This window comes from Mustela nigripes, chromosome 2 (assembly GCF_022355385.1).
Source record: "Mustela nigripes isolate SB6536 chromosome 2, MUSNIG.SB6536, whole genome shotgun sequence".
In the NCBI taxonomy this organism is placed as follows: domain Eukaryota; kingdom Metazoa; phylum Chordata; class Mammalia; order Carnivora; family Mustelidae; genus Mustela; species Mustela nigripes.
The window spans coordinates 38618059-38640023 of NC_081558.1; the positions used below are offsets into that span (position 1 = coordinate 38618059).

The 21965-nt window shown below is 42.5% G+C and overlaps 1 protein-coding gene across 4 annotated transcripts in view; it reads right to left on the reverse strand.

Annotated features, from left to right (window-relative positions):
* FOXP1 (forkhead box P1) overlaps window positions 1-21965 on the reverse strand; it is a 685031-nt gene that overhangs the window by 321799 nt on the left and 341267 nt on the right. For 3 of the 4 annotated variants that reach the window (XM_059390157.1, XM_059390158.1, XM_059390154.1), the window contains one exon: window positions 2110-2170. The gene's annotated coding sequence lies outside the window, so the exon portion shown is untranslated. Of the gene's footprint in view, window positions 1-2109; window positions 2171-8142; window positions 8293-21965 lie in introns of those variants that run through there. The other variant, XM_059390155.1, reaches the window with a different exon arrangement.

Consider the following 21965-nt stretch of genomic DNA (forward strand, 5'->3'; position numbering starts at 1 on the left):
TTACTCAGCTTCCTTTGTGTGACGACAGTAGCCAACAGAAGGATAAAATTTTTCACTGTTCCTGAACTTTGACAAGGAGTTCCCCATTTGCAGTATATCATATCATATAATATACTGTGTCCTTGACATTAATTATAAAGAAAGAATTCTCTCTCCGTGGACTGCCTCTCTTAGTCAACACTAATGAAAATTTCTTGGAACTCCCCCCCCCCCCAAACTTGCCCCTGTCTCATGATATTTTAAACTTTGAACAATATCACAGAATTGGAAACATATCATATCACACACATTCAAGTGGGCCCATTTTCAGGTCATGGGTGTTAGCACAGGCATTATAAAGACATCAAGTCAGAAGAAAAATAATTCATGCTTACAGGTGACTCCAAGGAAAACAATGAAAAGTGCTCAGGATGCCCTTATTTGAAGCTGTCAGGGTAACACAACTCTCAAGGTGAATATTTCATCTTTTCAACCACGCTTTCAGCTTTGTTTAATCACAGTTTTGGGCTCTGCCAGAAATCTTTGCTAGTTAATGGCACAAGTTGAGTTAAACACCTGGCACAGCTTTGTATGAGGAACGTCCTGGACTGAGATCTCGCAGGGTTCACGGAGACCAGGAGACACAAGGTACAGCCAAGCTGAGCTGCTGTGGCAGAGATGGAATGGCCCACAAAACAGAAGATGTATCTGGCATGGCCCTTCACAGAAGTTTGTAGATCCCCGAAGTTAATTAAGCCTTCCTTCTTAAGACTGGAAAACTGAGACTCAGAAAGTGAAGTGCTTGGACTTGATAACCCCCAATACCAGTTGGAATCTACCCCTTTCCATGCTGCCTCGTAGAAATGAGACTGTCTTCCACGGTGAGCAAGCAGGAGCTTCCCACAAAGGTTTTATTTAAACAGCAATGATGGTGAAATGCAGCAAGTGATTTTTTTGGCCTCTAATCAAATGCACCAGAATGCGACACTAACCATGAATCCATACCTTTAAAAGGCATTCTAGAGTCCCAGAATGCTAAGATTAAAAACAAAAGTGATCCAAGAATCTTCACATTATAAAGGTTAAAAAAACAAAAACAAAAACAAAAACAAAAACCCAAAACGTGTGTAGCTAAAGAGTAGGAAATCTCTGTCTTACCAATTCATAAACTCAATTTAGTCATATCTGGGTGGAGACCTCGTGCAACCAGGGGAGCAAGGAACCTGTTTTACAACAGACACAAATCCACGAACGCAAATGGAGCTGTTACTGGCCTAAATTCAAGAATCAAGTGAAGATGCTCCTTGACAAACCTCAGCCATGAAAATGACCGGCAAGATGGAGCAGAAGACCATGGCCTCACTAGAGCGAGACCTCTGGAAATCAAGAAAATACCGGAGCATCCGTAAGCATTTGAAACGCACTTTTTTTGTTCCCCCTCCCCAAAGTGGGTTTGAGAAAATTTAATTTCGCTTTAATTCATCAAGTTACATTAGTCTCTCTGCAAACTTCTATTTTAAAATCAAATACTCATTTGATTTTCAAGCAAGGTCAAGAGAACGAGGCAGCCTAGCGCTGACATCACAGGGGGGTGCCCCATGCCACTGAGCAGTTGCATCAGTGCTCTGGGTTGCTACGGTGCTTGACTATTAATTTCTGAAAGAAGGTGATGATAAATCCGCCAGATGAACATCAATGGTATGACACCACTTCGGCACAAAACACCGACAGGCGCTACTCGGCGCTACTCGACAGGCGCTACTCCTGGTCGCAGCAAGTTCGCTTTTATGAATCACCGCTTTTGTGATGTGCATATTCCTTTCTAACTTTAAGCCCACGGAGTCCACCACCAAAAAATAAATAAATAAACAAATAAATAAAAGTTCAGCTTCAACAAAGAGGAGAAAATTTGAAACCATTTGGGGGGGGAGGGTCCCTCTGTGGACCATTTCTTAAGGACAGTCTTTTCTTGAAAGATCTCCCCCAAAGATGCTACAGCATGCGGACTTATGCACAAATGCATACGTATTTTTGGCAGCTACAGAGATCGGAGAAGAGTTGAATTGAGATATATCTAGAAGGAAGGAGATATGGGCCAAGATATAATCCCACTAATCGTATTGCATTTACCTTTTTTGGCTTCTGGAAAGCAATCTTCAGGTATAGTCACCTCAAAAGGTCACTTCTTACCCTGAAAACAAAAGAGAACGTCACAATCTGAATGTCAAGAGACAGCACCAACCACCTATTTGCCTGGGACAGATGCAAGGGCAACAGAAGGACTTGGTTACGTTGCATGGCAAATGACTTTTCAGAGTTAATAAAAACAAGTCCCAAGACCAGTGATCTGGAGCACAGGCCTGTGAGCGCCTCAAGACAACAAAAACAACGTGGGTGGAGAAAGTCAAGGTGAAACATTTCGAATTTTGCAAGTGAACTTTTTCTCATCTTGTCATCGATCAATTTATTTTCTGGTGCAATAATACGTGACTCATAGGCCTTTGTTTTTGGAAACCAGTCTGCTCCTTGAACGTGTCTGTTTGGTTAACATCCACAACATCTCTGATTTCATTAACGCACGGGGCTTGACTCCCCCCACCCCCACCCCCAAGAGGAGAGTGAGTTCTTACAGACGAGATGCTTATGCTACCCTGGAACCTTTCAAAATGAACAGGAGCACCAGGATCTTCAAGTTTGGGGAGAGCTGGGGGGTTAATCAGTTGGTGAAAGCTGTTCACACTGTGTTTTCCACTTAGCATTTATCTACCAGATCTACCAAGTTAAATAAAAATGGTTTGTGTCAGATGAAATAAACAATTGAAACCGAGCTCCCTAAAACACAAAGAAAGCCTGGAACACGTTTTATCCCACATCTACTCCTGCATCTGCATACTCTCTTATGCAAAACAGTGTGTAATCCTCTAAGAAACATTACAAGCTGCCTCTTTCTGCCCATGTAACTGGGATCAACATATGGCACAAGTGAAAAGAAAAACATTTGTTTATTAATTTAGAGCAAGATACCGACAGGGTACAGGACTCACTCCACATCAGCTGACCAAATGCTCATGTCATTTTTTATGCAAGATGCTAAGATCGTATCATCATTTTACTAAAATGTTAATATCCTTTTGCTCACTCTTCAGAACAATATGTAATGAAGTGGTTTTAATTTTATACAGAATATATCCCTGCTTATCCCTCTGCTGTCAGCCTTGAATGTGGAAAGGCAAACATTATTGAGAAGAGTTAAATCTTATTTCACAAGGGCTAAAATCTGAAAGTGGCACTTTGGTGAGTACTATCTTTGAGGAATTGATCTGAGGCCAATTTATGACATTTCCACAAGCAAGTATATGCAGATTCTTGCCATAAAGATTGGGAAAAAAAATGCAGGCTCTGAGTGAAATCATAATTTTCATGTTTACTGTAAGAGGAAATTGGAGGTTTTCACCATAAATGTTCACCATTTGGGTGGGGGAAAACCCTAGCCCTGGGACTTAAAATTACTATTTTGCAACCTGCCCCAAACCTTTTTGTTTTTACACAAAACAATTCAAATTGAAAATGAAGATTTTGAGACACACTGCTGATGTGTGTCCCCAGGATTGGTTTCTCCACTGGTGAGAACTCTGTCACAGGACAAATAGTGCTAAGAAAACAGGGAGCAATGATGTTGGGGTCCTCAGGGTAATGGGGGAGATCTGCAAAGCAGCCCCACTCCTCCCAAGTAAGAGGAGCTCGTTAGATACAAGGCACAGCGATAATCTCAGACACGAGAATCTCCATCTTACCACGCGTACAATCTTAAATGGAAAGGAAGTGAACTCTGGCAGATCTTACTGAATTCAAGGCAAGAATGGCCATCCTACCTCCTTTTTACTTGACATACCCTCCAATGGGCATGCCCTAAACTAATGTTCGTGTTCATCCATTGAGTTACATTTATTTTTGCATGTTTGGCAGTCAGATCTATAGTATTAGACTTTGCAGTGCAGATGAGATTGTTATCATATAGGCCTGGCAAAACAACTGGACTTTATTAAAATTTAATTTAAAAGAAAATCCTGCTGAAAATGCGTACTTTGAATCAAGTTATCTTGAGCCCTGGATTCAAACCTGTAGAAGGATTTCAGGGAAGAGCAGGGCCTATTTCTCTCCACACCTGTCTACACAGTACAGTGTGTAAATGAACAGAACAAAAATATATGCTGATTTACCCTCACAGATTTTACAAGTATAATTTTCCCCTAGGGAAACTAAATTATACAACTGACCCTCCAACTTATAATTACTCAAGCAATACAAAATCAGCTACAGTTAATTTTTACTTATACAAAAAGAAAGAAAGAAAGAGAGAAAACTGGCAGTGGGATACAAATCATGTTTTCCTCTATTGTGAAAGTTCCATAAATTTTAATGCATATGCACATTTGACCAGTCATTAATTTATTTCTGTTGATTTTAGTTTTTAGTATACATTAGCCAAGTAATCTAAAAGATATTTTTCTGGCTTTGCAGAGAAAAGATTAATAGTTCAACAGCTGTTTGCCATCATGCTAAATTAAATGAAATGTGTCAATATAACAGACAAGAAAATTAGGGAGTAGTACTGGGGCCTGAGTCTGCATCATGACGAGCCTGGAAGAATCAGAAATCAACAACTAGCAGAACAACCTGCATTTCATTTTTTTTTCCAAAATGTAAAACTTCCGTTTCCAGAGTGGTTTGCAATTTTTTTTTTTAAACAATCACTTTTACTTATCAAATATATCAACTAGTTACCTGAATGCTTACTCACCCCACAGCATCAAAACTAAAATTAAATGGTTATGTAAAGCTTTTTAATATAAAAAAAAATATTCCCCTCCAGCCCACGCATCTTCTTTTAAAATGCTGTTACCATCTGAAGTGCATTGTCTTTTTCTATCTTTCCGAAGTTTCCCATTGGTTTTAGGTTTTAAAAGTGAGCCAGGAATATGGTAAATAAAAATGACTTATTCTCCTTTGTGTCATTCTCTGTACAGTTAGGATCCCGTGAACACTGGAACTGTTCCTGGTGTGGCCGCCTCACCAAGAGTGCTGTCCACCGGAATCTACGCGTTGACCATAAAGACCTTGAGCAAGACACCAACCTTCAGCAGCAACCCATTCATTAGAAAGCTCACGGTACTGCCCTCTTCCTCTACCCCTCCCCACGTGCCACCCCTTAAGAACTCCCCACTGTCTGCGGACCTCTTAAGTTAAACAGTGCTTCAAAGTCACACTTCATAGGGTGTATTTTGCCCCCCAATTTCATCAACGCAATAAAGAATATATAAATGCCAGCGGGCGTGGAGCCAAGCTGCAGGTAAACACGGAGGCTGGACTTCACTTCACAAGACTGAAAATGAACAATATACACTCGACTTTTCCCACTAAGAGGTTGTCCCCCCTTTCTTCCATGGCAGCTGAAGGAAACGACGTGCATCAGGATTTCTGCATTAGGTTTCATTTTGCGTGATCATACTAAAGGGATGGGGAAAAACCACCATGTTTTTCATCTTAACCTTCAGTCCACCAAATGAGGCCTGAGAAGATACTGGGCACCAGTGTCCCCAGCGATGCAAGGATGTCACAGCCAGCTCCAGGCCCACGAGGAAGGTGGCGATTTAGTAATTTGTATCTGGTTAGAGAAGACCTTCTCTGAAAGCCCAGGAACATAGCTCAAGCTTCTCATACCCCAAATACTCCAATCAAAGGACACGTACTTCATCTAAGAAAATCAAAGGTCTAAATGGGCCAATTTCCAAGAGACGCCTGTCTCTTTAACTAGAGACTCCTAACTCATGTGGATTTTCGTGTCTTGTTTTTCAAAGATTTCTTAGGAAAACAGGAGCATATCGACACAAATTTGCCTAGCTGAAAAATGATAGTACAAGGGTCACTTCGTTTTCTGCACTCGAGACAAGAAAATCCACTCAGAAATCAACCGCAGAGGGTTTTTTCTCTGCTCTAATAACTTCAATACTGAGTCAGGCTTACAGAAAGAAAAAGCAAAGAGGGCAGGAAGGAAGAGAGAAAAAGAAATAAGAGGGGGAAAAAAAACCTGGGAGCGCAAAAGAGGAGAAAGAGGAAAAGAAGGAAGGGCCATGGGAAGGAAAAGGCCCAGCTGTACGGTTCAGGCCTTTGGGACACCAGCCAGGCTCGCTGGTTCACAGTCTCTACATTGCTGTTACTTCTGTCTACCAAATGAACCCACCGTCCCCAAAAGTCCCCTCCTGTGGCTGCGGGGCACATTTTGCTTCCTTTCTCCTCACCCTCTGGGACTCTCACCAAACCGTGGCACCAAACCTTGGGGTCCATTCTCCTAAGAAAAACTGAAAATACTAGAAGATAAGCCAAGGGGCACGGACAACCTGAGGCGAGGCGAGGCATGCCCCAGGGAGGGGGGGACTGCTGCAGGCCGGCAGCCCCCACTCCTGCCCCCACCTATAGCAGTACCACACTGGTCCATCTCCTCTGGATAAACTCCTCTCGCTTACCTTACAGAAAAGTAAAACCCTGGTCATGGTCATGTGAAAATATTTTATAGGTATCCTTTAACAGCCTTTAAATGTTGAAACCTAAAAACAATATTTGCTGTTTTCTCTTTGAAGCTCTAACAAAGCCTTTGTTTTAGATTTACCTTTAGTGTGCAATAAGAGTTAATAATCAAATCCATCCCAACCCCCACAAATGTTAAACAAAAAGATAAAAGAAATGCAAATAGCTATTGTCATGGAAAGTTAAAGTACCTGTCTGTATTTTTAAGTGAAAACTATTATCTCTATCAATCAAAATTTAAGAATACAATAGCGCTAATCACAGAAGGTGCTCTGACGGAGTTACTTTTACTCATAAAAAAAAGTATTTTTCCCCTTAAAAACCGAGTATAAAAGTCATACACTTACAATTAGATAAGGTATTTGTAATTTTATTATTAAAAACCTACAGCAGCCTCACTGTTAATAAATGCTTCTAAGTCTCTAGACTGATTTGTACCCAAGAAGACCCAACTCCCTACATATTTTAATAAGGTTGATGAAATTTTATTTAAATTCTCACAGTTTCCAACCTGCGGGGGAACAGCACACTCTTCTGTTGAAAAGAGTTACTCAAGCAGAGGCAACAGTTAACTGGTAATGCAAACTCCTTCTTTTAGACCCTGGACACAATTCCTAGTGCCTGAAATATCTTTACATAGGACATATCTTCCTTGGGTGGCTCGTCCCTTCTTTGCTGTGGCAATTCATTTTTGAAATTATAATACTGTAAAAGAAAGCCGAATTCTACCATCATAGCCCAGAATGATCTAAGTGCACAGTACATCAATTTCTCGGAGTTTTTTTTTTTTTAATCCACTTTTTAAAAAGACTGGATTAGACCCTGAATATGGTGCTTTCTAAAGACAGTACGGGAACAAAAAATAGCAAGACCCCAGATAGTAAAACAAACAGCTCAAGATTAAAATTCCTAGAGCAAACAGTTAAGCCAGGATGCCATTATGCAGGCTGAGCCTGGATGGATGTCTCCTCCACCGTGGGGCCAAGAGGCTGTCACCCCCCCCACCCCACCCCACCACCAGCAAGATCAGATTTCCTTCCCTCCCGACCGCCTCTCTCAGCATCATGGCCAACCTCTCTAGTGTGCTATTAATATCAATGAAGAGACGATTCGATTTCCACTAAAGAAAACCCTTCCTATTCCGGCACAGACCTTCGGGGAGGACCCTGGCCCGGGTATAGACAATACCGCAGCAGAGTTTCACCGCTTTCTTACAGTTCGGTCTTACACACTGTTTGAAGGCTTTTAGCAAACAATGGCAGCATTATCTCCAGGATAGTTACAAAACAGGATTTGTTAGGACAAAGAATAATAAAGCTGTTCCTCTCTCTCTCCTTCTCCCCCCACAACCCACACCGGTTCCAAGAGGCTCTCTCTCTGCCAGTCCAAAAATTCAGCCCCGGTTCCTAAGAGGCACCTGTACTCGTCTATTTCAAGGCAGCCAGCAACTGACAACGGCCCAGGAACCAGGACCCAGGTCGCTGTGGCTGGCGGGAGGCGCCCAGAAGAGCAGGAAAGTAGCCTCTCAACATTTGTAAAATGAAACAAAGTATCAGCCTTGGCTTCGCACACACTTACCGGCTCATGGTGAGGAAGGAAAGCTTTGGGGCCGGAGAGGCAATTTTCACACAACGGAAGAAAGTTGAGAGTTTGTAAGGGAGAAACTACAGGGGCTTGGAAGCCTGCGGGCTCGCAGGGCTCCCAGGCTGGCGGCAGTGTGAGGAAGGACTGAAGGTATGTGGGCTAAACACAACAAAAGCCACTGCCTTACTCTAGATTAAATATGCAGGAAGAGGCCCCTTTGCATAAACACAAACACTCAGCAAATGAATAACTCGCTCAATCAGACGCCTGCTGTGCCTTCTACCTGTCCTCTCCCTGACAGGAGACCCCGCCGGTTGCAGGGCACAAGCACTAAACAGGAGACAGTTAAATGCTATGTTGCTATAATAACAATTAAAATGAATTGCATTCATTAGTAATTAAGAACTCACTCCTGGAGTGGGGGGGGGATAATGGGGGAGTGAATATAGTGCCATTGTTTTATCTCTAGCTACTCCGAAAAGAAGTTGGCATAAGACCCATCACTGGAGATTTACCTTAGCTTGCATTTAAATCTTAAAATTCAATGAGAGTTGTCAACAATCACATTTTTCAGCCACAATACACCTTTTGTTTTTTGTGCTTTGCCACACTATAAATCGTTCCTTGGGACCCATACCTGTGAAGGGTCTATGTTATCTATGTACAAAAATTGACACATATAAAATATACACACACCCATACATACCCATGTGCGTGCATATACACAGGTACACACAGGCACGCATGTAACACTGACCCGTATTTAATTAAAGGAGGTAAACAAACAAAAAACCCCATGCCACTTTGCACTCTTTAGTTCACTAATGATTTAAGGAACATAATTTGAGTCTTCCAAAAATACATCCCAAATGCCTGTCTTTCAAATACCATCAATCCTTGCCCACTCATTTAAAAACATTACCCATATATTAGAAAGGATGCTTTTAACTGAGTGGCCTCAACCACTTATAATTTCAATTAAATAACATAATTACAGTCAACAATTTTCTCCATTTCGGCAGAGAATATGCCATACCTCAACATAATTTGTCCTTAGAGCCAAGGAATTTAAGCAAAAGGAAAAACACACAGGCCCCAGGAATTCACTACTGCCTTTCCTCTCAGCCTAGGGAGTCAACACACTCACCTCTACCCTCCTACTCTATGTTCCAGCTACATGTTGGTCTTAGTAACTTAATTATTTTTTAATAACTTTTGCAGTATTAAATGATTTCGATTGAAACATAAGTAAGATTATGTTCCCCTACTTCCTTTTTAATGCCACCGAGTACTATGGGGGCAAATCCAGCACGGCTATGCTATGGGACGTGTCTACGTTATTACTTGGACCAAAAAGGGTAGGTCACAGATCCTTCCCAGCCTCAGAGAATGTACTGCAATTAGGCTAGCCAAAGGAAATAAGGCAGCTTTCTATTTCAAAACCAAGTTCTATTTTATTAACACAACACTGCTCAAGGGCTATATCATTCTACTGCAAAAGCAAATGAATATTATTGAAAAGTTTTTTTTTTTAATTATTATTAACAAGCAGAGGAAGCCCATCTCAAACATATATTATGACATAACTTGGAAAAAATATTAAAAATTTTTTAAACTTTTTCACCCCCACCCCCCAGAAGAAAAACACAGGATCTCCCTAAGAGGGGTTCCCAAAGAAACTAAAGATGCCTCTTCTGTTCACTATTTTGTCTTGAAATGACCTTCCAAATAAGGTGTTAGATAACCTCCTTCCACAGACGATAGTGATCTAACCTTGATGCAAATAAACCATAGAACAAAATTTAATCAGTATATCACTACGAAAAAGCCTTTGTCCATCCCCATGGAGCTTCTAATGACTGTTTTGGCAGTTCTGGCGGGTAGTTATGCTTCCTAGCTCATCTATATCTCATACTGGTTGAGCAAGCTAATGGAAGTGCTGTTAGTGGAATCCAATATTAATGCTCTCTATCGTGCAAACCTGGATGCAACTGAATATATTATACAATTAGAGGTGGTATCTAATTCCATAGGTATTAGATACTGTACTCGAAATTAATATTTTAATGAGGAAAGTGAAATAAGACGACGAGCCAGGTAAGGGATGCATGCATTGTGGCCCAGCTAAGCCTCTTGTGGCAAGAAGGCTGGATCCTGGCGCAAATGGCACAGACAAGGGGATTGTGACAAAGATCCGTATGCAAGCTTTAGATGCTGAGTGACACATACTGATGCACAGAGTCAAAGATGTCATCCTCACACAAGCGCCCCTGGCTGTAAAGCTTGAGAGAGAAGGAAGGAGGCGAAAATGGAGGCGGGGGGAGTTGCAGCGAGACCTCCAGAAAATAAACAGGGTGTACAGTTTCAAAGGCTGCAGACACAGACATTTCATTGTTCAAGCCAATTATCAGTGGAAAATAATAACAACAGATGGATTCAGAGTCACTGACTTTTCATATGCACTTCATCTCAGCGGAACAGATGATGAAACGCGAGAGCTATCTCAAAAAGGCAAAACATCTTTCAGTAAAAGAACTCTACAGTCCAGATGGGGACCTTCTAAGGCTGCTGATTATCTTCTTATAATGTTGTAAGATAGACTTACTAAAACATTTCAGGAACTGATCAGATATGATGCGTACAATGGCCTCATTATTGGGAGGAGTTGCTTCAGACTTGTGACTAAAGCGGGCAGAGCAGAGATTTCAATAAGGTTAGGACTGTGAGTTTCCTGTTTTCTCATCAGGGGCTGCAGGTTCCAACTAAAACTGGAAATCTGTGCACAACAGAGAATAAACCGGCACCCAAGGAGCTTGTGCTTGTGCTCTTCTCTCATTCAAGCGAAGAAAAAAGAGATAATAAACCGGGACTGCGAAAAGGGCATTAAATTATTCTGAACTATTCTATCACAACGGGGCGGGCGGCTCCAAAGCAACTCCTTATTAAAAGCATTCAGTGACGGGGCGCCCGGGTGGCTCAGTCGGTTGAGCGTCTGCCTTTGGCTGAGGTCATGACCCCAAGGTCCTGGGATTGAGCCCTGTTCAGTGGGGAGCCTGCTTCTGCCTGCCATTCTGCCTGCTTGTGAGCTCTCTCTCTCTCTCTCTCTCTCTCTCTCTATATATATATATATATGTGTGTGTGTGTGTCAAAAAAATAAATAAAATTGTAAAAAAATTCCTTCTTAAAAAAAGCATTAGTGATAAAGTATCATCGCTTACAGGCAGTTAGAACATCTTAACTATCCCTTGCCATCAGTGATCGCAAAATGTAATTTGCTTTTAGTAGGAAATAAATACACATTTCAACGGTGGTATGATGAACAGTTGTACTAAATGCCACCCAAACACCCAGGTTAAAGCCGCGGACTTATCCCAAAGCATTCTCACTTCACTTAAAGTCAGTCTGGCTGAAAAGACACAGCAGGTAAACCACAACCCGAGAAGCTGCTATAAAAGTAATAGAAAAAGTTAAAATTTCTAATCAGGTAAGACTCATCACTACTGAAGAAACGGCATATCTGTTTTGTCTCCATCCGCCCATTCATCGTTAATTCCACATTTATAATTCTGCAAAAATCTTTCTCTGAATCGACATGTCATTTGAAATCAGCGTGCTATAGAGAAAAAGAAAAGCTGCTCCTCCCACTGTTTACTAACACACTTATCATTTAAAAAATATTTTTATGAGCACACTGTTGACTTCACAAGTCTAGAATATAAGTTAAAAAAAAATTTTTTAAGAGCAAGGCTTTTCTTTCAAAGTACTCTGACAAAAAAGTAAATTCATAGCAGAACATACAAGCACGAAGAAAATATCGCCAAGGGCAAAATTCTGCAACTGCTTTAAGAAGCAAACAAGAACACAAAAGATGTGTAATACAACCATCTGGCTCTCCTCGTACTATATCAATGCCTCAACTTTATCCCCCACCCCCTTAGCCAGCCCACACCAATGCCACAAAACCAAATGGCTTCACTTATGTTTCCTGCACGGCAAATTTACACAATGCACTGAGAACGCAAAAGTTGATTTTCACACATAAACTAGCATCTTGAAATTTTCCCCCACTTCAACTATTTCATTGAAACTCACTATGATGAAGATGTCCCCACAGGTAAAAAAAAAATATGCTTAGGCTCAAGAGAAGCCCCCTTGCAAGCTTTCATCTCTACCCTCTTGTGTTTTCTATTATAATCAGATACTAGATGAGGATATCTGAAAGATGAATTCTGAAATTATTCCCAGTAAACCTTTACTCTTTTTTGTTCTTTTGGCTCTAAATGGTGGGTTGTTTCCCTTATTATTTGAAAGAACCTCACTCATTTTTTTATCACCACCCTTGGAAGTCAGCATGCTGACTAAAAATCATCCTCATCTGGCTCATTCTGCAAACATCAACTGAGCAACTATTGTGGGGTCAGAAGTCTGCTGGACTACAGATGACCAAAACCATTATTTTCCCAAAGAAGAGCAGAGCCTGCCTAGTACATGAAACCAGAAACTTTGGTATATCTATCTATCTATCTATCTATAGATAGATAAATCCTCTACACATAGGTAGGCTAAAGCATTTTATTTATTTATGTACTCATTCGGAAGGTGGATATTTGAAAAGTTAAGGCACACTGCTTTCAAAGGTGGGAACTAAGACTTTTAATGGAAATCTCTGGGGAAAATCAACATAGGCCATCATAAATGGGTCTCACAAAGGGGCAACAGTCAAAAAGTAGTAACTGGGAAAGAGAGGTTCTCGTGGGCCAACTCTTGGCTTTTCTGCAGGGCATGTTGGAGGCAGGTGGTCCGTATCAGGCAAGCACTCTTGGTTGGAATCAAGACGTGCACGTGGGGGGCCACGTCTGGTTTATTTCTATTCTCTTGCTGACGTTGGTTTGTACCTCCCCTGCCTCCCTCTCCATGCTCCAGGATGAGAAAGCTGAGCCTAGTTTCTCAGGGAGCTGATTTTCGATTCCCTTCTGGGTGTTTCTGCCCCAGACCACAGAGGCTCCTGGTCTGGACAGCAGTGGTAATCTTAGGACACACACAGCGGATCTAGCCACCGGGCAAGGGATTCCACTAATTGTTTAAGCCTGCTCTAGGGTCTGGCCACCAGTTGGCAGACGCAGCTCATGGCTGTCTACCAGACCTAGGTTAACACAGCTGGAGCCAGATGACAAGCTCTCAAAGAGAGTCTTCCCATGGCCACATCTGGCTCCTGGCGGCTCCGGTCTGCAGCTAAACAGATTTCGTTTGGTTTTTCTGGGAAAGTTTCGGCAATGGATAAAACCAGTCATGTTAATCTTGACCGTGGACACTTCAGTGTCGGGCAAACTATCAGAACATAAACTCCATGAAGGCAAGCACTTCATCTGTCCTGCACGCTGTATGTCAGTACTGGACAGTGGCTGCATCCAGGGGGCGGTCAATAAATGCATATGGAATGAATGACACTAACCAGTATGGTGATCTCATTCCAGCTCCTCTATTCCTATTGTTTAAGCACCACGGCTCATACCTGGGTATATACAGAAGGGACCACCCCTCCCCCGCACAGCAGTGGCTCCCTAGTTAAATATTGTGGGCCCCGTTGTGGGCAGGCTGACCCATGGAGAAAGACACATGAGAATGAACGCACTCACATAATCCGAGGAGGGGGAACCTCTTGAACCTCTTCAAGAACCCTGAAAATAACAGCCTCCTGTCTTATACCCATGTCCCCGCTTTACTGGGCCGTAGACTACACAACTTGGCAGCTGTGAGCCCACAGTGCTTGCAAGTGACTCGAAAGAAGAGTCTTAACTTTTGACCACCAGAAAAATGCCAGAGAATGAGGCAACGTTTCCTGGCACCTTTTCATCCCATTTCCCTTCCCATGCCTCTCTTGCTGAATTCTCTGACATTGGCAGATCCCAGTTCCCTTTTCCACTCAACTCCGACCCATCGCTCGGCTTTTCCACACCTCGTCACCTCTCCGGGTCCCAATGGAAACACACTGGCAAGCGCCAATGTGATTTAGAGCCAGGTGGGACCTGCCCTCCTGGCTCCTTAGCTAGGAGGGTTTCTCTGTACCAAGAGGATGCTATGTTAATAATGCTGATGCTGGGCGGGGGCGGGGGGGGGGCGCTTTAATCCTTAGGACAATAAAGTTCCACTGAATGCCCTCCCAGAACTTGACAGAGGACCAGGGACGTTTGGCAGAAGCCTGGCATGGCTGTTCACATATGATGCTGCTTCCCCAATACAGCAAGTTAACGTTCCTAAAACAAGAATGGCTGAAACGGGCAGATGACTTTGACAAGCTCAGCATATGGTCTTCAATGAAGCAAAGCTACTCAGAAGTGCACTAGATGAAGCTTTTGCCTGAACCCCCTCCCTTTTCCGTCGTGTAAAGCAGCAGGGGTAGGGGTGGTTGGGGGGAGTCCTTTCAGCCAAGTGTTTAAGTTTCTGAGAGCGGCATTGTGTCCACTCCGGAGAACTGGGGCTTCCAGTTCCCCTCGGAAGGAGCCGCGTACTCCTAAGGGGTGAGCCAGGAAGACCCACCCTTAAAAACCCCTCTCATCCTTTGTCCCTACTTTCTGGAATTACTTTAAAAATGGGAGAACGGCATTCCAGAACTCCACGATCACAGTGAAAATGTAAGATAATCAAGGGAGAAGCGGGACAACAGGATGAGGATGCTTGATGCCTACTCCTTCCCTGGGAACAGGCCAGAAGGTTAAAAAAAAAAAAAAAAAAAAAAAAAAAAAAAAAAAAAAAAAAAAAAAAAAAAAAAAAAAAAAAAAAAATAAATTTTTTTTTTTTTTTAAATTAGGGGAAAATGTCAGGGGAGGAAGAGAGGGCAGCAAGGCTGACCATGAATATCTTTATTTCTTAATGCTTCCTTGGGTTACCTCAATTAATACTAAATACTATATAATATCCAACTGCAGTCTAGTCCAACCTGGCTAGCTCAGTTCTCAGGAGTGAACTCAGCTCTGCTGCTTACCGGTCTCGTGATCTTAGGCAAGTTACTCAAGTTCTCTGTCCCTCAGTGTCCTCCTCCATAAAACGGGCTTAATTCTAGTGCATAATGTGCTTTTGAGGAAGAAATGTATTAATGGGAAAAGTGCTTACACAAGTGACTGGCACACAGTGAGGGCCACAAGAAAGGATAGCCACTGTTTTCACAGGCAGGGATAATACAACTTATGTAAATCTCAAACTTCCTACGCCTCATTTCTGCCATCTCTACAAGCTGTTAATACGATCTGGTGATCTGCCACGCTCAAAGGTAGAGAAAAGGAGAGAATGTGTATTGGATTTGAAACTCCTTAAAAACACAGTGCTCAAATAAAATCAAAGGACTGATTTTTTCCCCTCCATGCTGGGTGGAGAATCCTAGAGGTAAGACTGGAGTTTTCACCTCCTTCAGTAGAGGGTCGGTTCTTAGGTAGGAAAGAGCCCTAACCTAAGCTCAGAGTCAACCTGCTTATCCCACCAATGACCAAAAAGAAATTGAGAGGGGGCTGTATGGAACGCTCAAAGAAGGCAGGAGGAGAAACCGGCCGGGAAGCAAAAGGTATTGAAACACATTTTCTTGTACTTTTCAAGTCTGTGCATATAGATTCTGTTACTGATTTAGGATCTTAAACAGTTTGTTTATTTTTTAAATGCCTTTCAGCTCACCTTTAATAACATGTTTCTTTGACTTGGCTGAACTATGCCTCAGAAGAATTACAAGCGGGAATATGGCTGGGTGAAAGGTTCAGTGAACTAATCCACACCTGGTCCATGTGAAAAAAAAGGGGGGGGGCTCATATTTTCCATATAGAAACAAGTCTCTTTATATGAACCAGGCTTCTATTTAATCGGTAAGGCGCTTTCCACATCGTACAATCTTTCATGAGCTTCTTCAGTGGGGTGGGGAAAAGGCCACAGAACCACCACCCAGTCATACTGTGGAAATTTATCAGTGACAGTGGGGGCGGGGGGAAGAGGAGGAGAGAGTGGAAGAAAGAAAACCATAACCCCGTCAGAATAGGAAGTAGATTTATTTTACCAGAAATTCCTCAGCCAAGTTTTACCAATGACAAAAGAGGGTGACCTCAAAACGGACATTCAGTGAGACATATGTATGTCTTTGTGACCAAAAATCCATTTTCTCTCACCCCATCTGTGTGACCCAGACTTTGAGGTGGAAAGAATAAGGTTTTTTTTTTTTTTTTTTAAGATTTTATTTATTTATTTGACAGACAGAGATCACAAGTAGGCAGAGAGACAGACAGAGAGAGAAGAGGAAGCAGGCTCCCTGCTGAGCAGAGAGCCCAACGTGGGACTCGATCCCAGCACGCTGGGATCATGACCTGAGCCGAAGGCAGCTGCTTAACCAACTGAGCCACCCAGGCGTCCCAAGAATAAGGTTTTGAGGGTGAAAAAAATCTCAGGTGAGAGAGAAGAACCAACACATTTCAGAGCGGAAAGTTACCTATGAGGGGGTCTAGTCAAGCCCCGTCCTCCTGGGGAGCAGACTCAGGGCGTGACTGAGGCCACACAGGTGGTGCAGAAGGAGCAGGGACGGGAGCCTCCGACTCCCCACAAACATGGAGAAGCAACAGCAAGAGAATGTGGTCACTGGAAACACCCATCAGGCCAAAAGGACATTTCGGAGCAGGGTCCTGGGACCCGTCTCCCAAAGAGACGTAGAAGAGGGTGGAGGGCGTCACAAATGTCCCATAAATGCTGCCAGCCCACTGAATCTGAAGCTAGAATCCAAATGAGCTAGCTTTCTTCTATGAAGTCATTCACTACAAGGCTCCAACATCTTGTTTTTTCTTCAGTTTTATCCCTGAGGAAATTTATTTTCATCGTCTTTGGTTTGAAATAAGTGGGAAAAAAAAAAAAAGATTATTTCTACACCCCAGTGAAGAGGGAGCAAAGGGAAAGGGAAAGGACATGCCACCAGGAGGCAAGAGAGTGTGTTTCTTCTACTCCTGGATCTACTAGCAACTCACCAGGAATTTGGAAAGTCCCTCTGCGTCTCCAGACCTCAGTCTCCTTGCTGAGAGAGGAACAGTACTCAGGGATAATGACCAACCATGACACCAACACCGTGGTCGCCTCAACGAGCGGTTAAAATACTGAAATACTGGTGTACGGGCTAGAAAGCAGCCTTTATCCCCAAGCCCTCGGCCATGACTATGCTCCCCAGGATCTTCCAGAGACAGACTTCCATAGTGCCCTGCTCTAAGCTAGGCTTACCGTCCCTCCCAGAAGACCAGTACCCCTGCTCCATCTGATGACTTCTTGAATCATTGTGCCCGATGTCCTGAGACCTCTTCCAAGGCTGAGATGCAAGGACTCCCAGGGCCAGCCTATACCTGAAGGAAGCTACAACCTGGGGTCCAGCACCAGACAGAAGGGCCGAGACAAGCTCAACAGTGGACCCATGAGAGACCCACCTTTCCTACCACGTGACTTCCCTCACTTGGGGCACCCGGATGTGGGCCTGGCGTCATGAGGCAAAGCAGTAGAATCGTAAGGCAAATTCTTAAGGCTAAATTGGTTTTCAAAAGCTGGAAAGAAATATATCACTGTGAAACTACACTCCGAATGAAATCCTGAGCTCTGAGGGAAATTACCAACACATGTAATCAAATTATATTTACCATGGAAATTTCTAATAGTTCATACTTTCTACTCTGCTTTTACAACTCTTTAGGAAAAGGAGTATTTCTCTATCCAACCTTCCAAATTTCCACAGCAGAGCTGAGGCAGTATGCATGCTGAAATACATAAGGGAAAAAAAAAATTCCCATTATTGTTTCCTTCAACCCTCTGTACCTTCCATGCCACCATTACTCACAAGTCACTCAAACATTTTGCTGGCTGACATGACGCATACAGTCACTTGATCAGGTGTGGGGTACCACATGGTATGAATAAATACTTATCCACAACCGCATATTAAATGGGAATTCGCAAAGGCGAGCTCCGGAGACAAAGACGTTTCTATATAGAAATATTAACTAAGAATTTAAGTAAATGGCCCCACTGGAAAAAAAAAAAAAAAAAAGTTCTGAGGTAGCAATATAAACTATATTTAATAGCAACAAAAAATATTTTCCTTTTGGGAAAGCAATTTGGACTTCTAAAAGTTACTGCCTTTCACGTGACTTTGGTACAGTATGGCTGAATTCTCTCATTTCCTAAAACACAGATGCTAGGCCCCAAAATTCTACTTTGCGAGAGTTAATTTTTTTTTTTTTTAAACTCATCCTCTCCCAAATACAATACAATAAATAAGAAACTGTTTTGGTACCTTCCTCCCCGCCCCATTGTTATTTTCTTCAGCGCATGAGTATCACACGTCCCAAAGAACATATGTTCCCAAGGAAGAAAAAAAAAAAAAAAACAGGCTCTAGAACTAATACACAATGAAAAATAAATTTAAAGCAGCCTTCTGGTCTGACATAAGAATATAAAAATGATATGAGCAAGAACAGCTTAGTTTACATACTTTTCAGTCACAGCTGCTGCTCTGAAACCACAATACCTTTAAAATGACATTTTAAGGAAACAGATACGGCAAGGCTTTAGCCATAGCTAGACGCAGCTAACACCGAATTAACAGGGCTTCTCTCTGTATGCCCGTACCTTATGTAACCCCAAGCAATGCCACAGTTAAAGAGAGAAGAGTGATTCAGTTCTAAATAATACAGTGATAAACACAGTGAAGTTACAAATAATTCTCCCCAGCAAGACATTTTTTTTCTTTTTTCTTTTCCCTTTAAAACACCAGACTCAGATCATCAAAACAGAGTTTTGAGGGGAGAAAGAACAAATCCCTTCTTCTTGGTTAATATTTAATTGGGTGCTAAAGATTTCTTGGAGAGACCTCTGCACCCCCTGTGACAAGAGCAGAGGAGGCTCCTCCTATCTCTGCAACAGATGCAGGCTCTTCCCTGAATAAACGAAAATAACATACAATTAAATCAGACTATTCAATTAATAAATTACTTCGGTGGACCTTGCAGGCCAAGGCCTATTTAATTACATAATTTAAAAAATATTTGCACATTGCAATCACTGAAATTGGCTTTGAGGTTTCATAATACACACTTAACACATGAGTTAGAGAACAAATTTATTTAATAAATGCAGGCCTAAGTGCTGGAAGGCCATACCACTCAAACTGCAAAATCACTTAGCACATCCTCAGAAAAAGCAAATAAACTTTTCCACTATTTAGACGTAGGCTGCTGCTGAATGTCAGGAGAAGCTGGCCGATTTTCTGCATTTTCTCTGTCATGTGTTGCCTGTAAATCTGACCATTTCGAGAGGTCATTAGAATAGAGCTAATGGGCAAAATGGTTCCAGTTAAAGATAAATTAAAGATAAACTAAGGTGGAAGATGTCAAGAACCCAGTAGTAAAAACCTCTTTAGACTAAAACAAAGAGAAGTCGTTTTACCTTCCCATTTTTCACTCCTTACAAGTCCAAAATCCCCCATAAATTAACATGGTTACTGAATGTAGAGATGTGTTCCATTAGAAAAGCACACACAAATTTAGGGGTGAGGAGGACATTCATAAAAAGGATAGAATTAGATGGTATCCACAAAAAAGGCAGAAACCTTTCAAAGTGACTCTTTTTCTTATGGGTGGATCGGGGGCCTGGATACTGCCATTAAGTGAATTTTCTAGAAAACCGTTTGACCCCTTTAGCACCACAACTTGTTCTGCCCTCATGTTTTCGATGGAAACCTTTGTCAAACACATAAACTCCCAATAATCACTGCAAGCTTCTTACCCACGAGAGCCCTGAGCTTTTCCAGCTGTGTGGGGCTAACTCCTAACACCCAAAGCCACCCGACCCCCTTGACAAACTTGTTACTTGTGTGGGGGTGAGGGGTGGGGGTCTTCTCCTTATGGATGTCTATCACGTACGATCCGGCCTGCTGTGCTTCCACGTGCCTGCTCTGCTTACCTCCAAAAAGCCTCTGACTTGCTGCTAACTAACCACTAGTGAGAGAGTTATCTAAAGTTGTGTGATTTAAAATTTCTGAGTAAGGTTTAAGCCAAAGATTCTAGTGAGGCCTTGAAATCTCCATTATCAAACAGATCAAGCAACTTCTTCTCTTAGTCCCTCGTCCCCTTCTCCACAAACTTCTGGAAAGAGCCATCCACTCTTCTGGTCTCCATTTATTCACCTCCCACATCTCCCTCTGTTCATACTGAGGCACTGAAACCTGTCACCAGGGTCGTTCAGTGTTGAGTCTCTTCTGATCTGGTCTGTTGGCTCCATTCGGCAGGGCAGACCCTCTCCTCTTCTCCATACCTCCCATGTGAAGAGTCTCCCTCGTGACTCTGTTCCTCCATTATCCACCAACTTCTTCAGCACCCTCTTTTCCTCCGAGGACATCTCCTGCATTGTCCTTCAGGGAACATCACCACCATTCATCCAGCAAATAAGGCCAAAGACTCCAGAGGCAGCACTGAGGCCTCCATCACTCCACCACACTAATAGCCACAGCCCTCCCATTTTCTTTTCTTCATCCCAAAAGAGACTCATGAGCCCACATAAGAGAGCTTCCCATAGGTCCCTGCCATTGCCACCTCAAAGCTCCCTCCCGGCCTCTACACTTGCTCTCCCCAAACCTCCCCAGAGGGAAGACTAAGTCATCTTGAAAAATACAAGTGGCAAAGTTTATTCAGTTCCTGGATGGCTTTTCTCAACACATCTTCAGATTTTTGCTACTGGGATACATCCCCAAGTTGATACGGCTGCTTCGTGTCGCCTACACCCCAGGTGCATACGCCACCCCTACTCAATAAGCTCTTAGCTTCCAAGGCCCAGAAAGCTAAGTTGAAGTGTCCAAAGGTATCAGAGAATCCTTCTTGATGTTGGCTGCTGCCTGGCCTTCTGGCCGCACCTCCGGCTGCTGCCCGGCTTCCGTTCAACCACCAACAAACACCAGTGCGTGCCCTGGACTCTCTCATCCCCAAGCCTACTACCTCCCTCTGCCCCTTCTCTCCTAGGCACTTCTCACCCTCCCCACATAACTCAGGTATAAATGCCACTTCCTCTAAGAAGAAACGAATCTCTCTTTAGATGTACACCTCTGTAATTTGTTCCATGTACACACAATGCTTGTCCTAATATAGCAATGATTCCATTTTATTACATTGCTCTGTCTAACCAGTAGTTTCTCCCGGGGACCTGTACACCCATTCTATTAAAGCCACTTAATATATCTCTTTTCTTCCTCCTCCCTTCCTCATTTATTTTTTGGGATGAGATAGAAATGATACACCATATTATATTAGATTCAGATGTACAACTAATAGATCTTCCTGAATGAATAAAGTTATTGAATTCTAGTAAACAAAATTAATGACAACAGCTCTTTGGTTCCTTCATGAAATCAACTCTTCCCAGTCTTTGTTCCTGCCCCCAATAAAACCACTGGGTAAGGCAAGGTCAAAGCAGATTGCATCTGCACAGTATTTGTTCACAACTGTGAAGATGTTAAGAAAGGTTAGCATGGCGGTTATTTATGTGAATGAGTGGGATATAATTCGAACAAAAAGAAAATTTTACGTTCCCTCAAAGTAAAATCACCTTATTGTTGATAACACAGTGAAAAGGAAATAGAATGAGCAAGGAAGCTATAAGGATTTAATCAAATAGACTTCTTATAAGTAAGAATTGAGATTCACTACCCACCAAAAATGCAATTACCCTCCCCCCCACTAACAGAGCTTTAATTTAGACACCGCACAAAAAAAGCTTTCAGGTTATAAGACAATTTTTACATTAAGGTCTGAGATGAACCTTAATGC